Genomic DNA, 16,717 nt, shown 5'->3' with positions numbered 1-16,717 from the left:
CTTGAGATGGTGAGAAGCTGCCTGTTGGTGTCTGAGAATGGAAAATGTTATCTGTTGACCTGGGAAGCCAGGAAATTGAAAAGGGCATTTTAAAAGTACTCTTTAAAAGTAGATGCAAACAAAATGACATTTTGCTTGTAAAATCATTTGAGGAAATGCTAATCAAAAGTCACTCTGAGAACTGTTTGTCTGTTAAATGCAACGTGTGTAAGAAAAGCAAAATAGGTCAAATCAACCCACTAATTATCAGATCGCTTTACAAACAGAAATTATGACAAAACTGCAGGGAGAATTCTAGAACACTGCAGCACAAGAACGGACCCTTCGGCCCACAATGTTGCACTGAATGTGATGCCAAATTAAACTAATCCCTTCTGCCTGCCCTTCGTCCATATCCTTCCATTCCTTGCATATTCATGTGCTTATTTAAAAGTCCCTTAACTGCCCCTATCGAATCTGCCTCTATCACCACCCCCCGACAGCATGTTCCACACTTTTACCACTCTGTTTTTAAAAAAAAACTTGCCCCTCACATCCCCGCTGAACTTTTCCCCTCTCACCTTAAATACATGTCCCCTAGTCTTTGACATTTTAAATCTGGGGAAAAAGATTCTGACTGCCAACCCTATCTATGCATCTCGTAATTTTATAGACTTCTCTCAAGTCTCCTCTCGGCCTCTGCCGCTCCTGAGAAAACAACCTGAGTTTTTCTAGCTTTTCCTTTATAGCTCGTACCCTCTAATCTGCACCTTCTCCAAAGCCTCCACATCCTCCTTGTAAATGTGGCAACCAGAATTGAACACAATACTTGAAGTGTGGTCTGAATAAAGCCGTACTAAGCTGCAACATGACATCCTGAGCCAATATTTAATTTCCTGACCAATAAAGGCAAGCATGCCCTATGCCTTCTTTACTCTATCTACATGTGTGGTCACTTTCAGGGAACTATGGACTAGCACCCAGAGATCCTTCTATACGTCATTGCTGTTCAGGGTCCTGCCATTAACTGTATACTTTTCCTTAACATTTGATCTCCCAAAGTGCTGCACCTCACACTTATCTAGATTAAACTAACCATCTGCCATTTCTCTGCCCATATCTGCAACTGATTTATATCCCACTGTATACTTTGACAACCTTCTACACTATCCACAACTCTACCGATCTTTGTATTGTCTACAAACTTAATAACCCACCCATCTACATTTTCATTCAAGTCATTTATATTAATCACAAACAGCAGAGGTTCCAGTTATGGATCCCTGTGGAACATCACCAGTCACAGACCTCCAGCCTGAAAAACACCCTTCCACCACTACCCTCTGCCTTTCATGGGGTAGCCAATTCTGAATTCATGTGGCCAAGTCCCTGTGGATCATATGCATCTTAATCTTCTGGATGAACCTACCATGAGGGATCTAGTTGAAAGCCTTACTAAAATCCAAGATTGCAAAAAGAAATGACTAGGCTGAAGCATTCATTAAAATCTTCAGCTAGAAATGCCAAGTGTCCTCCTCCAGTGATCCCCTGCATCACAGAGGCCAGTCTTCAGCCAATTTGATTCACTACGCGTGATCTCAAGAATCAGTTGGAGGCACTGGATACTGCAAAGGCTGTAGGTCCTTACCACATTCTGGCAATAGTACTTGAGACATGCTCCAGAACGTGCTGCTCTCCTAGCCTAGCTGCTCCAGTACAGTTACAACACTACCCAACAATGAAAAATTGTCCAGGTACATCCTGTCTGTTCAGTGTTCACAAGGTAGCAGTCTGACCAGAACAGTGTCTTTGTTGAAGTTCCACTAACATTGTCTGCCTGCAGCGTGCATGTGCCTCTTGCATTCACATGACTATGGCAGACCAAGAAGAACATTTTGTACATGATTACATTTCAACCTAAGCACTGTCCACAAACAGTAGGACACAATCAACCCCACCAATTACTCCCCTGTCAAGGCAGACTGAGCAAGAAAGTAAGAGCCATGGGATTCAAGCGAAAGTAACATGTCAGGTTCAAATTTGGGTGAGAGACTAAAAGCAGAAGGAGACAGTAGAGGGATATTTCTGTGACTGGAAGTCTGTTTTCAATGGGGTTGTCATGTACGTTATTGATATGGACTTAAATGTAGGGGAACAAAAACAGAAATTGCTGGCTAAATGGAGCAGGTCTGGCAGCATCTGTAGAGAGACAGCGTTAATGTTTTGGGTCCAGTGACCCTTTATCAGAGCTGATTGTAGCTAGGAAAAGGTTGACATGTTTGCTGAAGAACAAGTGGGGTGAGCGTGAAGGAGTAAATGGTAGTGAAGATGGAGCCTGCAGAGAAGAAAAACAATTGGGCAGACAAAGGAATGGGTAAAAGTCATTGTAGGAGAATCAATAGCAGCTAATGGGGACTATTAGAGACTAACAGTGGGTAGTGTGTAATTGCAGACCATGTGATTAGAAAGGCCTGGGGTGTGGAGTTTGGCATGAGGACATGGGAGAATGTGCCCAAGCCCTAAAGTTATTGAACTCAACATTGAGTCCAAAAGGCTGCAGGGTCCCAAGTGCAAAATAAGGCACTGATTTTCCAGCTTGCGCTGAGCTTTGCTGGAGTGCTGCAGCAAGCTTGAGGCAGATGTTGACCAGGGAATAAGATGGTGTCTTGAAGTGATAGGCAATCAGAAGCTCTGGGTCATGTTTGTGGTGGAATGTATGTGTTCTACAAAGCGGTCATCCAGTCTGCACTTCATCTCCCCAAAGTAGAGACCACGGTGGCTCAGTGGTTAGCACTGCTGCCTCACAGTGCCAGAAACCTTGGTTCAGTTCCATCCTCTGGTGACTGTCTGTGTGGAGTTTACACATTTTCCCCGTGTCTGCATGGGTTTCCTCCAGGTGCTGACGTCTCCTCCCACAGTCCAAAGATGTGCAGGCTATGTGGGTTGGCCATGCTAAATTGTCCCTAATGTCGAGGGATGTGCAGGCTGGGTGGACTAGCCCTGGTACATACAGGGTTAGTGAGAGGGGAGGGGGGGGTGGGTCAAGGTGGGATGCTCTTCAGAGGGTTGGTGTGGACTCAATGGGCTGAATGGCCTGCTTCCGTACTATTGGGGTTTTATAACTCTATAATGACATTGTGAGCAGTTGAGTTCAATTATTTTTGGGCCTGAGCATGTTCTCCTGTGTCCTTGCCCCAGCCCCTACACACCAAACTTGTCATCACATGGACTGCTACCACAAACAACCTCCTGTCAGCTAGTAATGGTCTCCTTTAGCAGCTATTGATTTTCCTAGGTTGATCTTTACCCAGTCCTTTGTCTGCTCAACTTTTGTCTCTCTCTGTCCAGGCTCCATTTCCACCTATTGTTTACTACTACTCCTCCTCCTCCTCCTCCTCCTCCTCCTCCTCCTCCTCGACCCACCCCTTCTTTAGAACACATCCCAACTTTTTCCTAGCCACAATCAGTTCTGAAGGGTCACTGGACCCAAAACGTTAACTCTGCTTTCTCTTTTCAGATGCTGCCGGACCTGCTGAATTTTCCCAGCAATTTCCGTTCTTGTTTCTGATTTCCAGAATCAGCAGTTCTTTGATTTTTTTTTTTGTTATGGGGGCATGATCAAGAAGTTTGCAGGTGACATAAAAATTGATAGGTGGTAGAACTAGTGAGGAAAATAGCAGAAAACTGCAGGAGGACTGTTCAGGTTGGCAGCGCAGTGGCCAACCATCTTCAGCTGCTTCATCAACGACTTTCCCTCTATCATAAGGTCAGAAGTGGGGATGTTTGCTGATTGGTGCTCAACATTGCACATTTGCAACTCCTCAGATATTGAAGCAGTCCATGTTCAAATGTAATCAGGTTTGGACAGTATGCAGGCATGGGCTGACAAGTGGCATGTAATATTCACACTTTGCAAGTACTAAGTAATAACCATCTCTTTCCAAACCCAGTGGATTCCTTGAAAAGTAAACAGAAGCTGAGTTTAATCATGTCATTTTGGTAACTTTCTCCTTTTCTTTATTTTAGTGAAAGTGCAGAAAGTTTTTATTAACCATTGTAAGTGGGTGGGTCCTTAAAGGTACCTAGCCACATATAATTAATAGATAATATGGTTAAAATGGGACGGTATGAAGTTGAAACTTTTCATTTCATACTGATCAGGACTGAAATCTAGACAATAGGACAGGGGTGTAGGCCATTTGGCCCTTTTGAGTCTACTTTGTCATTCGGTACGATCATGGCTGATCATTCAACTTGTGACCTATTCCTGCTTTCAGCCTGTACCCTTTGATCCCTTTAGCCCTAAGAACTATATCTAATTCCTGCTTGAAAACGTTCAATGTTTTGGCCTCAACCACTTTTTCTGTGGCAGAGAATTACACCGGCTCAACACTCCCTGGGTGAAGAAATGTTTCCTCACCTAAGTCCAAAATGGCATATCCCATATCCTTAGACTATGACACCTGGTTCTGAAGTCCCCAGTCAATGGGAACATCCTGCCTGCGTTTACCCTGGGTGGTCCTGTTAGAATTTTATAAAAATTTATATTTTATATAGAATTTTATTTTAAGATTTCCCCACCCCATTCCTCTAAATGAATGACTGGATGCAGGAAAAAAAGTTCAGAAAGAAAGTAACAATTTATACAACATAAGAAGAAGGTGCTGATTGTTTGGATTATGGTTGGCGTGGAGATGCAGCAGGAAGTGGTAACTGTCAGTCTTAGCTAGCTGATTAGGTTCAAAGCTGAGAAGTGCTCAGTCTACCTCAAATTGCCCTGGAAGGGAAATCTGTCTGAAAATATTGAATGGTGTTCTCCACTATCAACTTGTTTTTGTTAAGTCAGATGTTTCATTGAGTATAGGAGTGGGGAGGTCATGTTGTAGCTGTACAGAACATTGGTTAGGCCACTTTTGAAATACTGCTTTCAATTCTGGTCTCTCTGCTATAGGAAGGATGTTGTGAAAGTTGGAAATGTTCAGAAAAGATTTTCAAGAATGTTGCCGAGGTTGGAGGGTTTGAGCTACAGGAGAGGCTGAATAGGCTGGGGCTATTTTCCCTAGAGCATCAGAGGCTGAGGGAGAGACCTTTTTAAAGGTTTATAAAATCATGAGGGGCATGGATATGGTGAATAGTCGAGGTCTTTTCCCCAGGATAGTGGAGTCCAAAACCAGAGGGGATAGGTTTAAAGTGAGAGGGGAAAGATTTAAAAGGGACCTATGGGACAATATTTTCACATAGTGGTGCGTGTGTGGAATGAGCTGCCAGCGGAAGTGGTGGAGGCTGGTACAATTACAACATTTAAAAGGCATTTGGATGGCTAAATGTCTAGGAAGGGTTTAGAGGGATATGGGCTAAATGCTGGCATGTGGGACTAGATTAATTTAGGATATCTGGTCGGCATGGACAAGTTGGACCGAATGGTTTGTTTCCATGCTCAATGACTCTAAAACGTACTCAAATGAGTAATGTAATAGGAGTTTCAGTGTCGTATGATGCCAGGTACATAGATCAAAGACTGGGAGACAGTATCAAATAAACACATCCTATTGGTTACCCAGCAGCAGCATGCCAGTTGTATTCAACGAGCCTGTACTTGCAAACTTCAAAACCCCAACATTAACCATGATTTTGCAACTGGACAACATTGACTAAATAATCCTGGCTGTATTAAGAACTGCACCTGAAACCAAATTAAGATTGAGAGATTGGCTTGCAATGTGATTCACTTGCATGTGCTAGAAACTGTATATATTAATGTACAAGACACTTCTGTGCTGGCAAAAGGAGTTGACCTACACCCTATAGGAGCAAATTACTGCAGATGTTGGAACCTGTACTGGAAACAAAAAATTCTGGAGATCACAGTGAGTCAGGCAGCAGCCATGGAGAGAGAGCAAGCCAACATTTCGAGGCAAGATGACTTTTCAACAGAGCTGAAGTGAAGTGTGGAGGGGACAGCATTTATACGATAGGAGGGTGGAATGCTGGAGGAAAAAGGATGTTGATAGCGCAGATTAAGTGATCAGAATGTGAGAATAGCAGAAAAATGATGCGTCTAACTGCCAGTCTGGAAAGAGCAGACTCCCCCACAGGAGGGGGAGAGAGGACATAGTGACAGAGAATGTAACAAGCAAAGCTAAAAGGAAAGGAATGAGTTCACAGTTTGAAGGTGTTGAGCTCGGTATTGAGCTCAGAAGGTTGCAAATTGCCTAGTTTGGAAAATGAGATGTTGCTGCTCCGGTTTTCGCTACGATTTGCTGGAGCATTACAGCATGCCAAGGACAAGCAAGTGGGCAGGACGCTGTGTTAAAATGATCAACTGTGGGAAGGTCAGGATCATGCTTGTGCACGGACCGGAGGTGTTCTGCAAAGTGGTCACCCAGTCTGTGTTTGGTTTCTCCAATGTGTTAGGGTATACTGTATCTTTTCATTGAGGAAAGGGTCAAGAGGACTACTGACTGCCGCTGCATTTGCCACAGCAACACCCTCACTGATTAGAGTTGACCTGCCTGATTTGAATTTAGTCAGTTAACTTAGGCTGTTTATAGGTTCTGCTGCATTCCTGTGATACAACTCGTAAATAAATTCTTGTTCCTTTTGTAAAGTTGGTTTTCTTGCAAGTCGGTCCTGATGAGTGCAAGACAAAAAGTATCAACTTCATGTTTCCTTTTAGCAATGGTTATGTATTGGACCACCGGGGAATAATTCATCAATATAAGACTTTGACTGCATCCTTACTGACGCCACAAGTCCTGCGTATGTCAAATTCCTCTTAGGCAGTAAACATTTACTCCAGGGTTCTCCTGGTCTGGGGAGTGAGGGGGGGCTACTAGTTATGTCAAATCTGCACACTGATCCTAGGAGTTCAACAAGTGTCCCCAGTATCAGTGAGCTCTGCCACAGCATAAAAGACACAGATCCTGAAAAGCTGCTAGAGTGACACAAAACAATCTTAAAACCCTTAGACACATCAGAACTGAGTGCTGCCGTCTTCCTCCTCTTCCCCACAGATCATCTGTTCTATGTCTGTCGCAGCCTGGGGCTGAGGAATGTGATCCTGATAATTACAGCTTTCAAGTTGCAGGATTCCACTCAAACAGCATCAAGCCTCCCAGACTGCTGGTCTCTGGTCAGACTTGGAATGTTCCTCATCCAGTTTATTGCTACACATTTTGCATGGTCTCTGATGATCTGGGGGTGTTGGCAATTCAGTGCTGTTGCTGTTTCAAACAGTTGTCACAGGGAGCTGCTGACAATTCCTTCAGGCACTGGGGGGAATACAACACTGAGGCTCACTGTGGAGCTTGGGTGGTGGAGGAGAGCTTGAGGCTAATTATACACGCTGGCAAAGGAGGGGGATGGGGTGAATGATCAGAGGCTAATTGCAGAACCCTTTCTCTCCTCATTGTTTCTGTCAGAAAAGGCTGTGGAGCCTGTCTCGATGCTCCACATCTAAACACTCAACAGCTCGTTCCCACCATGACTCACTCACTCATTACACTGCCATCCAGGAGACTGCTGATTCTGCAAGGCCCTAGTGCCCGTGGCATACTGAAGGTTTGCTGAGCTGTCGAGCTTCTGCCTCTGCAGACTGATGGGCCCAGCTTTCCCTGGTCGACAACACGGCTTCCTTTGCAGCCCTCTGCGTGCTGCCGGCTTCAGAGGCAATCCAAGACACAAAGCTAAAAAGACCTGAAAATGTTACAGACCCTTTGTAGATGTGGTGGGGGGGGAGAGAGAGAGAGAGTTTACACCGCTCCCAGGTTTCTGAAGAGTCTGATCCAGATTCAGACAGAGGAGCAAATTCATAAATTCAAGATTTAAAACTGAGAAGGAGGAAATATTGGATAAGCTGTTTGGATCTAAAATCTCAGGACCAGGGCCAGATGAGATGCTTCAAGGATTCTGAGCAAAATGAGAACTGAAATTGTGAAGGTACTTGCCATAATTTTTCAGTTTTCCATAGATTCCGGATTGGTGCCAGAAAGTTTACGCAGAAACATAGAAATTCGGGGTAAGCCATTCAGCCCTTCAAGCCTGCTCCACCATTCAATTTCGATCATGACTGACCATCAAACTTGATTCCCTGTTCCTATTTTCTCTCTATTCCTTTTGGTCCATTTAGCCCTAAGTCCTTGAAAGTATTCAATATTTTGGCCTCTATCTCTTTCTGCGGCAGAGAGTTCTACAGGCTCATCACTCTCTGAGTGAAAAAATTTCCCTTCATCTTAGTCCCAAATGGTGTGCTTTACATCTTTAGACTGTGACCCGTGGTTCTGGACTCCCTGGTCATCAGGAACATCCTTCCTTGGATTTTTACACTGTCCAATCCTGCTAGAATTTTATAAGTTTCTTTGAAATCTCCCCTCCTTCTTTTAAACTCCAGTGAATACACTTGTAGCCAATCCAATCTCTCTTTATACCAGAGTCCTGCCATTCCAGGAATCAGTCCGGTAAACCTTCGTTGTACCCCCTCTATTTCCAGAACAAGGCCATTTATCTGGTAAGGTTGCTAGGAGCTTTTAGAAATGATAAACTTGGACAGAACCTAGATGAGTATGCCACCGCAATCATGGACTTCATTAGCAGGTATGTGGAGGACTGCATACCAAATAAGTCAATCCAAGTGTTCCCCAACCGTAAACCTTGGATGAACCAGGAAGTCCACTCCCAGACCAGACGTGCAGCATTCAAGTTGGGTGACCTGGACCAATACAGGAAATCCAGATATGAGCTCCGCAAAGCCTTGGGGATGACAAGAGGCAGTACTGGACCAAGTTAGATGCGCAAACAGACTCCCAACGCCTATGGCAAGGCCTAAATGAGATTTTGGGATACAAAATGAAGCAGTGCAAGACAGCAGACAAAGACACATCCCTCCCTGACATGCTCAATGCTTTCTATGCTTGGTTTGAGCAGAATGCCAGCGGTGCGGTGATGCTTACCCCGACAGCCCCAGACACACCTGTTCCCTCTGTCACTGTTTCAGAAGTCAGATCGGTCTTCCTGGGAGTCAACCCAAGGAAAGCAACGGGCCCGGACAGTGTCCCTGGCCAAGCACTCAGACCCCGTGTGGACCAACTAGTGGAGGTATTCACCAACATCTTCACCCTCTTCCTCCTACAAGCCGAAGTCCCCATCTGCTTCAAGAAGACCATCATCATCCCTGTACCCAAGAAAACACACGCAATGTGCCTTACTGACTACCGCTCAGTGGTTCTGACTTCAATAATCACGAAGTGCTTCGAGAGGCTGGTCATGGCCCACATCAACTCCAGTCTCCCAGCCCGCCTCGATCCCCTACACTTTGCCAACTGATGTAACAGGTTCACAGAGGATACCATGTCCCTAGCCCAGCACTCACAGACCGCAATCAGCGAAGGCAGGTAACTGCACCTCCTCCACAATAACACTCAACACTGAAGGCCCCCAAGGTTGCACCCTCAGCCCCCTACTGTACTCCCTATACACCTACAACTGTGTTGCCAAATTCCAAATGAGCGCCCACGTGCAAGTTTGCTGACAACACCACTGTATTGGATATCTAACAATGAATCAAACTACAAAAGGGAGATAGAGGGCTTGGTGACGTGGTGCAATGAAAACAATCTCAATGTCACAAAAACTAAAGAACTGATCATTGACTTCAGAAAGAAGGGAGTAGAACACTCCCCCCATCTACATCAATGAAACTGAGGTTGAGAGGGTGAAGAGCATCCAGTTCCTCGGAGTGACTCAGAATAACCGACAACCTGTCCTGGACTTCCCATGTAGATGCAACAGTCAAGAAGGCACAACAACGCCTCTTCTTCCTCAGGAGCTCAGGAAATTTGGCATGTCCATAAAGACCCTCACCAACTTTTACAGATGCACCATTGAAAGCATACTGTCCAGGTGCATAACGGCTTGGTACAGCAACTGGTACAGCCCAGGACTGTAAGAAACTACAGAAGGTGGTGCGCACAGCCCAGACCATCACAGAAGCCAACCTTCCATCCATGGACTCCATTTACACAGCTCGCTGCTGCAGAAAGGCTGCCAACATCTTCAAAGACCCATCACACACCGGTAATGACATCCTACAACCTCTTCCGTCAGGCAGAAGATACAGAAGCCTGAACACACACGAGCAGGTTCAGGAACAGCTTCTTCCCAGCCATTATCAGACTGAATGGTCTCTCTAGCCTCAAATAGCACTGATCTTGCTAAAGTTGATCTTGCCTAGCGCACGCCCTGTGCAATGTAACCTGTTTGCTGCTGTCTAAGTCTTTTTGATCTGTACATCCTTTGCTTAGATGATCTGCCTGTACCACTCGTAAACAAAGCTTTTCACTATATTTTGGTACAAGTGACAATAATTGAATCAAAATCAAGTCACCTAGTCACCTGCAGATGAATTATGAGAACCAGCATGAATTTCTTGAGGGTAAATCATGGTTAACTAAATAGCTGAAGTTTTTTGGAAGAGGTCAGAGAGGGTTGATCAGGGTTATGCTGTGGATGTGATGTCTTTTGTAAGTCCATGTACATTTGACACAGTGTCACACAACAAACGTGTGTCTTATTGCGTACAGTTCTAGTCACCACACTGACAGAAGGATGTGGATGCTTTGGAGAAGGTACAGAAAAGGTTTACCTGGATGTTGCATGGTATGGGGGATTTTCTGTATGAAGAAAGGTTAGATAGACTGGGTTTGTTTTCACTGGAATGCAGGAGTTTGAGGGATGACCTGATAGAAGTTTATAAGATTGTGAATGGCATGGATAGAGTGGAAAATATGAGGCTTTTTTCCAGAGTGGAAGGGTCAATTACTAAGGGACACAGGTTCAAGATGCGTGGGAGGGAGTTTAAAAGAGATGTGCGAGGCAGGTTTTTTCACACAAAGGGTGGTGAGTGCCTGGAATGCGCTGCTAGAGGAGGTGGTGGAAGCAGACACAATAGCAGCATTCAAGAAGCACCTGAACGATTACACAAATACGAAGGGCGTCGAGGGATTCGGATCCTGTAAGTGAAGAGACTTTTAGTGAGGAAGGGCAAGATATGTCAGCGCAGGCTTGGAGGGTCAAAGGGCGTGTTCCTGTGCTATATTGTTCTATGTTCTTTGAAAGCTCATGAAATAAGGAGGACAGTAGCAACCTGGATCTGAAATTGGCTGAGGGATAGGAAACACAGGGTAGTGTTTAATGGATCTTGTCTCAGTCAGGAGGGCAGTTTATAGTGGAGTTCCCCAGGGGTCAGTGTTGAGACCTTCTCCTGATACATAAAAATGCTTTAGACCCTGGGGGACTAGGTTTGCAGATCATACATAAAATCTAATAATTGTAAACCGTGAGGAACACTGAGTAGAACTTCGTAAATATATTCCAGCAGAAGTTGGTGGAAATGGGAAGACAGGGAGCTGAAGTTCAATATGGAGAAGAGTGAGGTAACACCATTTGTTGAGGAATAAAATGAAGGGACAGTATAAAGTATAGATATCTAATGGGGGTTACAGGAACAGAGGAGCAAGGGGTATTTGTGTGTAAGCCATTGAAGGTGGCAGGACAGATCATTAAGAGAACAGTTAATAAAGCACACCATATTCTTGCCTTTAATAATAGGGGTGTAGGAACATAGAAATACTCAGTTTAGGATGTTGTTTCCTTGCAGGAGTGTAGTAAGACTCCCACCCTGCAGCCAAACCCCTCTGATTTCCCAGACTACAGGCAGGGAACAGAAAAATGTAGAAATGCAACAGTTACAGAGGAGTCCTTCATGAGAGATTACTAGATTAATAGAGTAATACAGCATGCAAACAGGCCCTTTGGCCCAAATTGGCCCAAATTGGTCCATTGCTGACTATGGTGCCCACTTAGCTAGTTCCAATTGCCTGTATTTGGTCCATATCCCTCTAAACCCTTCCCAGCCACGTACCTATCCAAATGTTTCTTACGTGTTGCTATTGTACCTGCTTCAACCACTTTCTCTGACAGCCCATTCCCCATATGCATGAAGAGTTGTCCCTCAGGTGCTGCTTAAATCTATCCCCTCTCACTTTAAATCTATGCCCTGTAGTTTTTAACTTCCTATCCCTGGGAAAAAGACTTTCATCCTATCTTTGCCCTTCATGATATTATACATCTCAGTAAGGTCACCCCTCATTCTCCTACATTCCAAGGAATAAAGTCCTATCCTGGCCAACCTCTCCCTATAACTAAGGCCTACTAGTCCTGGCAAGATCTTCATAAATCTCTGCACACTTTCCAGTTTAACTGTGTCTTTCCTATAACAGGGTGACCAAAACTGTACACAATACTCCAAGTGTAACGTAATGTCCCAACTCCTATACTCAATGTCTTGACTGAGGGCCAGCGTGTCTATCTGTGACTATTGTTGAACTATGTACTTGTACTCCTAGGTCGCTGTGTTCCACAACACTCCTCCGGACCTTACCATTTACTGTGCAAGTCCTAGAGAAAACGAAGAACTACAGATGCTGGAGATCTGAAACAAAAACAGAAACTCAGCAAGTCTGGCAGAATCTGTGGAGAGAAAGCAGAATTAAAGTTTCAAATTGTGTAGAGTTCTGGTAGATCACTCGTGAGTCAGATTTCCCTCATGGCTGGGGAATGGAATGGGCTGGATTTTCAGCAAGTATTTGACAGTGAGGTTAGCTCAGTTGGCGAGACAGTGAGCACTTTGGCACATTTCAGTTAATAATCATTGAGGACCTGCAAATAATCCAAGAAGAGAACACATGACACTGCCACATTTAAAACTAGGCTGGCAGACTCATAGTTTCAGGTTACTTTCAATCTGGAACAAAAACTGGTTTCAAGACAGAAAACAGCGAGTCATGCTAAAGGGTCATTTTACCAACTGGAGGATGTCTCCTAAGGTCAGCGCTTGGACCACTGGAATGTAGCAACAAATCGGTCACTGGTATTAAACGTGGAGGTTTGTCGATAGTGAGGATGATATTAGTCGAATGCCACAGGAAATAAATAGGCTAGCAGAATGGGTGGAGACGTGGCAGATGGAATTTAATAGGATGCATGTTGGCAGAAAGGATAAGGATAGGCAATGTGGTTTTAAAGACCCAAACTGAAAGAGTGGGCAGTGACAGAGGGAGCTGGGGGTTCGTTGCAGTGATGTTTGAAGTTAGCAGGTCATAGTGAGAGAATAGCTGGAAAAGCAACGGGATCTTGATAAATAAAGGTTCAGAACAGAAACAAGGAGGTTACACAGAATGTTTATAAAACTCTGGTTAGGCCACAATGACAGCACTTTAGGAAAAATGTGAGGGACCTGGAGAGAATGCAGAGGAGATTCACCAGAATAGGTCTGGAGGTCAGGGTGTTTATATATAAGGTTCAATTGAAGAAGTTGGGGCTGTTCACTTCGGAGTGAAGGAGTTTGAGGGCAGATTTAATGAATATGGACAGGATTTTGCGATAGGTTCGCGGACACCGTTGACGTGGGAAGCGGTTTCCATTAACAGATGGTACAAGGAGTGAGCGGCGCAGATGGTCAGGGGACGTTGTGGGGGTGGGGTGGGAAATATGTGAGGAAGAACATTTTACCTCAATGAGTGATAATGACCTGGAACTCCCTGACTATGCAGTGGGGAAAGAAAAAGGAAATAATTTCTAAAGGAAATTGGATGGAGACTCAAGGGAAACGACCTCACAGGGACATGGGGATTAGGAGAGATGTGGGACTGACCGGAATGATCAACAGTGAGCCAGCACAGACACGATGGGCCAAATGGCCTCTTATGTGGTGTAAATTACAGCAGGGGTCTCAATACAAACATTGATCAGTGGTACATCCTGCATGGACGTGAAGCCAGCTTTTCAGCTTCTTCGGGATTACACAGAGTGAAACAAATGGATGTGGCACAAAAACCAATAAAATTTATATAAATGTGATTGATACGTTATGTATAGTGTGCTGTCAGCCATGCCACTGAAGTGGCCTCAAAGGTTTTCCCTCCCTCTACATCTTATTGATGTCCCAGGTTCTGCAGTCCAAAGAGGTGCAGGTCAGGGTGGATTGGCCACTGCTAAATTGCCCAAAGTGTTCAGGAATGTGCAGGAAAATGCAGGATTACAGGCAAAGGGTAGGGGGGTGGGAGGGTCTCGGATGGGATGCTCTTTGGAGGGGCGGTATGGACTTGATGAGACAAATGGCTTTCACACTGTAGGGATTCTATGATTCTAGGTCCCAGATAAGCCACACTGGCACCTGCAAGGACAGAAGCTGTTGGGTTACAATTTGTATGAAATGACTGACACTGGTACTGACAATGACATTGACGCTGACCTCTTGTGAGGTGACTGTGACAGCTGCAGTGAATGAAAAATGATACATGAGTTGGTGGGACACTGCCACACAAGTGATCCTCGAGGAACAGGATTCTGCCCTCAGAGGGGGTTAGAAAATAATGTCGGACACCCTTCCATGTGTCTGACCCCTTTCAGAACAATTATGGATTGTCTTCTACCGCACTGAGAGAAAGGGAGGGAATGAGCGAGATGGAAGTGGTTGACATAGCTTGTTTGTGCTGGTGCCAGTACTCAGAGGGAGTGTGTAGAAAGCATAAAGTCCATGCAGAGTTCGTCATAGAACATAGAACATAGAACATTACAGCGCAGTACAGGCCCTTCGGCCCTTGATGTTGCGCCGACCTGTGAAACCAATCTGAAGCCCATCTAACCTAAACTATTCCATTATCATCCATATGTTTATCCAATGACCATTTAAATGCCCTTAAAGTGGGCGAGTCTACTATTTTTGCAGGCAGGGCATTCCACGCCCTTACTACTCTCTGAGTAAAGAACCTACCTCTGACATCTGTCTTATATCTATCACCCCTCAATTTAAAGCTATGTCCCCTCGTGCGAGCCATCACCATCCGAGGAAAAAGGCTCCCACTGTCCACCCTATCTAATCCTCTGATCATCTTGTATGTCTCTATCAAGTCACCTCTTAACCTTCTTCTCTCTAACGAAAACAGCCTCAAGTCCCTCAGCCTTTCCTCATAAGACCTTCCCTCCATACCAGGCAACATCCTGGTAAATCTCCTCTGCACCCTTTCCAACGCTTCCACATCCTTCCTATAATGCGGTGACCAGAACTGTACGCAATACTCCAAGTGCGGCCGCACCAGAGTTTTGTACAGCTGCAACATGACCTCATGGCTCCGAAACTCAATCCCTCTACCAATAAAACCTAACATACTGTACGCCTTCTTAACAACGCTATCAAACTGGGTGGCAACTTTCAGTGATCTATGCACATGGACACCGAGATCTTTCTGCTCATCCACACTACCAAGAATCTTACCATTAGCCCAGTACTCTGTATTCCTGTTACTCCCTCCAAAGTGAATCACCTCACACTTTTCCACATTAAACTCCATTTGCCACCTCTCAGCCCAGCTCTGCATCTTATCTATGTCCCTCTGTAACCTGCAACATCCTTCTGCACTATCCACAACTCCACCGACTTTGGTGTCATCTGCAAATTTACTAACCCATCCTTCTACGCCCTCATCCAGGTCATTTATAAAAATGACAAACAGCAGTGGCCCCAAAACAGATCCTTGAGGTACACCACTGGTAACTGAACTCCAGGATGAACATTTCCCATCAACCACCACCCTCTGTCTTCTTACAGCTAGCCAATTTCTGATCCAAACCGCTAAATCACCCTCAATCCCATGCCTCCGTATTTTCTGCAATAGCCTACCGTGGGGAACCTTATCAAACGCTTTACTGAAATCCAAATACACCACATCAACCGCTTTACCCTCATCCACCTGTTTGGTCACCTTCTCGAAGAACTCAATAAGGTTTGTGAGGCACGACCTACCCTTCACAAAACCGTGTTGACTATCCCTAATCAAATTATTCCTTTCTAGATGATTATAAATCCTATCTCTTATAATCCTTTCCAACACTTTACCCACAACCGAAGTAAGGCTCACTGGTCTATAATTACCAGGGTTGTCTCTACTCCCCTTCTTGAACAAGGGGACAACATTTGCTAGTCTCCAGTCTTCTGGCACTATTCCTGAAGACAATGACGACATAAAGATCAAAGCCAAAGGCTCTGCAATCTCCTCTCTAGCTTCCCAGAGAATCCTAGGATAAATCCCATCCGGCCCAGGGGACTTATCTATTTTCACACCTTCCAGAATTGCTAACACCTCCTCCTTATGAACCTCAATCCCGTCTAGTCTAATAGACTGTATCTCAGTATTCTCCTCGACTACATTGTCTTTTTCCTGTGTGAATACTGACGAAAAATATTCATTTAGCACCTCTCCTATCTCTTCGGACTCCACGCACAACTTCCCACTACTGTCCTTGACCGGCCCCAATCTTACTGTAGTCATTCTTTTATTCCTGACATACCTATAGAAAGCTTTAGGGTTTTCCTTGATCCTACCTGCTAAAGACTTCTCATGTCCCCTCCTGGCTCTTCTTAGCTCTCTCTTTAGGTCCTTCCTGGCTAACTTGTAACTCTCAAGCGCCCTCACTGAGCCTTCACGCCTCATCTCTACATAAGCCTCCTTCTTCCTCTTGACAAGAGATTCAACTTCTTTAGTAAACCACGGTTCCCTCGCTCGACCACTTCCTCCCTGCCTGACAGGTACATACTTCTCAAGGACACGCAGTAGCTGTTCCTTGAACAAGCTCCACATTTCAATTGTACCCAGCCCCTGCAGTTTCCTTCTCCATCCTATGC

At 44.9% G+C, this 16,717-nt stretch overlaps 1 protein-coding gene across 4 annotated transcripts in view; it reads left to right on the top strand.

The window, feature by feature from the left end:
• The window catches only part of LOC109913850 (docking protein 4), a 79,278-nt gene that overhangs the window by 16,164 nt on the left and 46,397 nt on the right, over nucleotides 1–16,717 (top strand). The window contains exon 2 of one of the 4 annotated variants that reach the window (XM_048605620.1): nucleotides 12,381–12,562. The exons of 2 other annotated variants lie outside the window; for them this stretch is intronic. The gene's annotated coding sequence lies outside the window, so the exon portion shown is untranslated. Of the gene's footprint in view, nucleotides 1–12,380; nucleotides 12,920–16,717 lie in introns of all 4 variants that reach the window. One more of the 4 variants, XM_048605619.1, reaches the window with a different exon arrangement.

The sequence above is a fragment of the Rhincodon typus genome, chromosome 15 (genome assembly GCF_021869965.1).
Source record: "Rhincodon typus isolate 14 chromosome 15, sRhiTyp1.1, whole genome shotgun sequence".
In the NCBI taxonomy this organism is placed as follows: Eukaryota; Metazoa; Chordata; class Chondrichthyes; order Orectolobiformes; family Rhincodontidae; genus Rhincodon; species Rhincodon typus.
The sequence above is the reverse complement of the archived record's forward strand: the minus strand, read 5'-3'. Positions and strand labels throughout refer to the sequence as shown.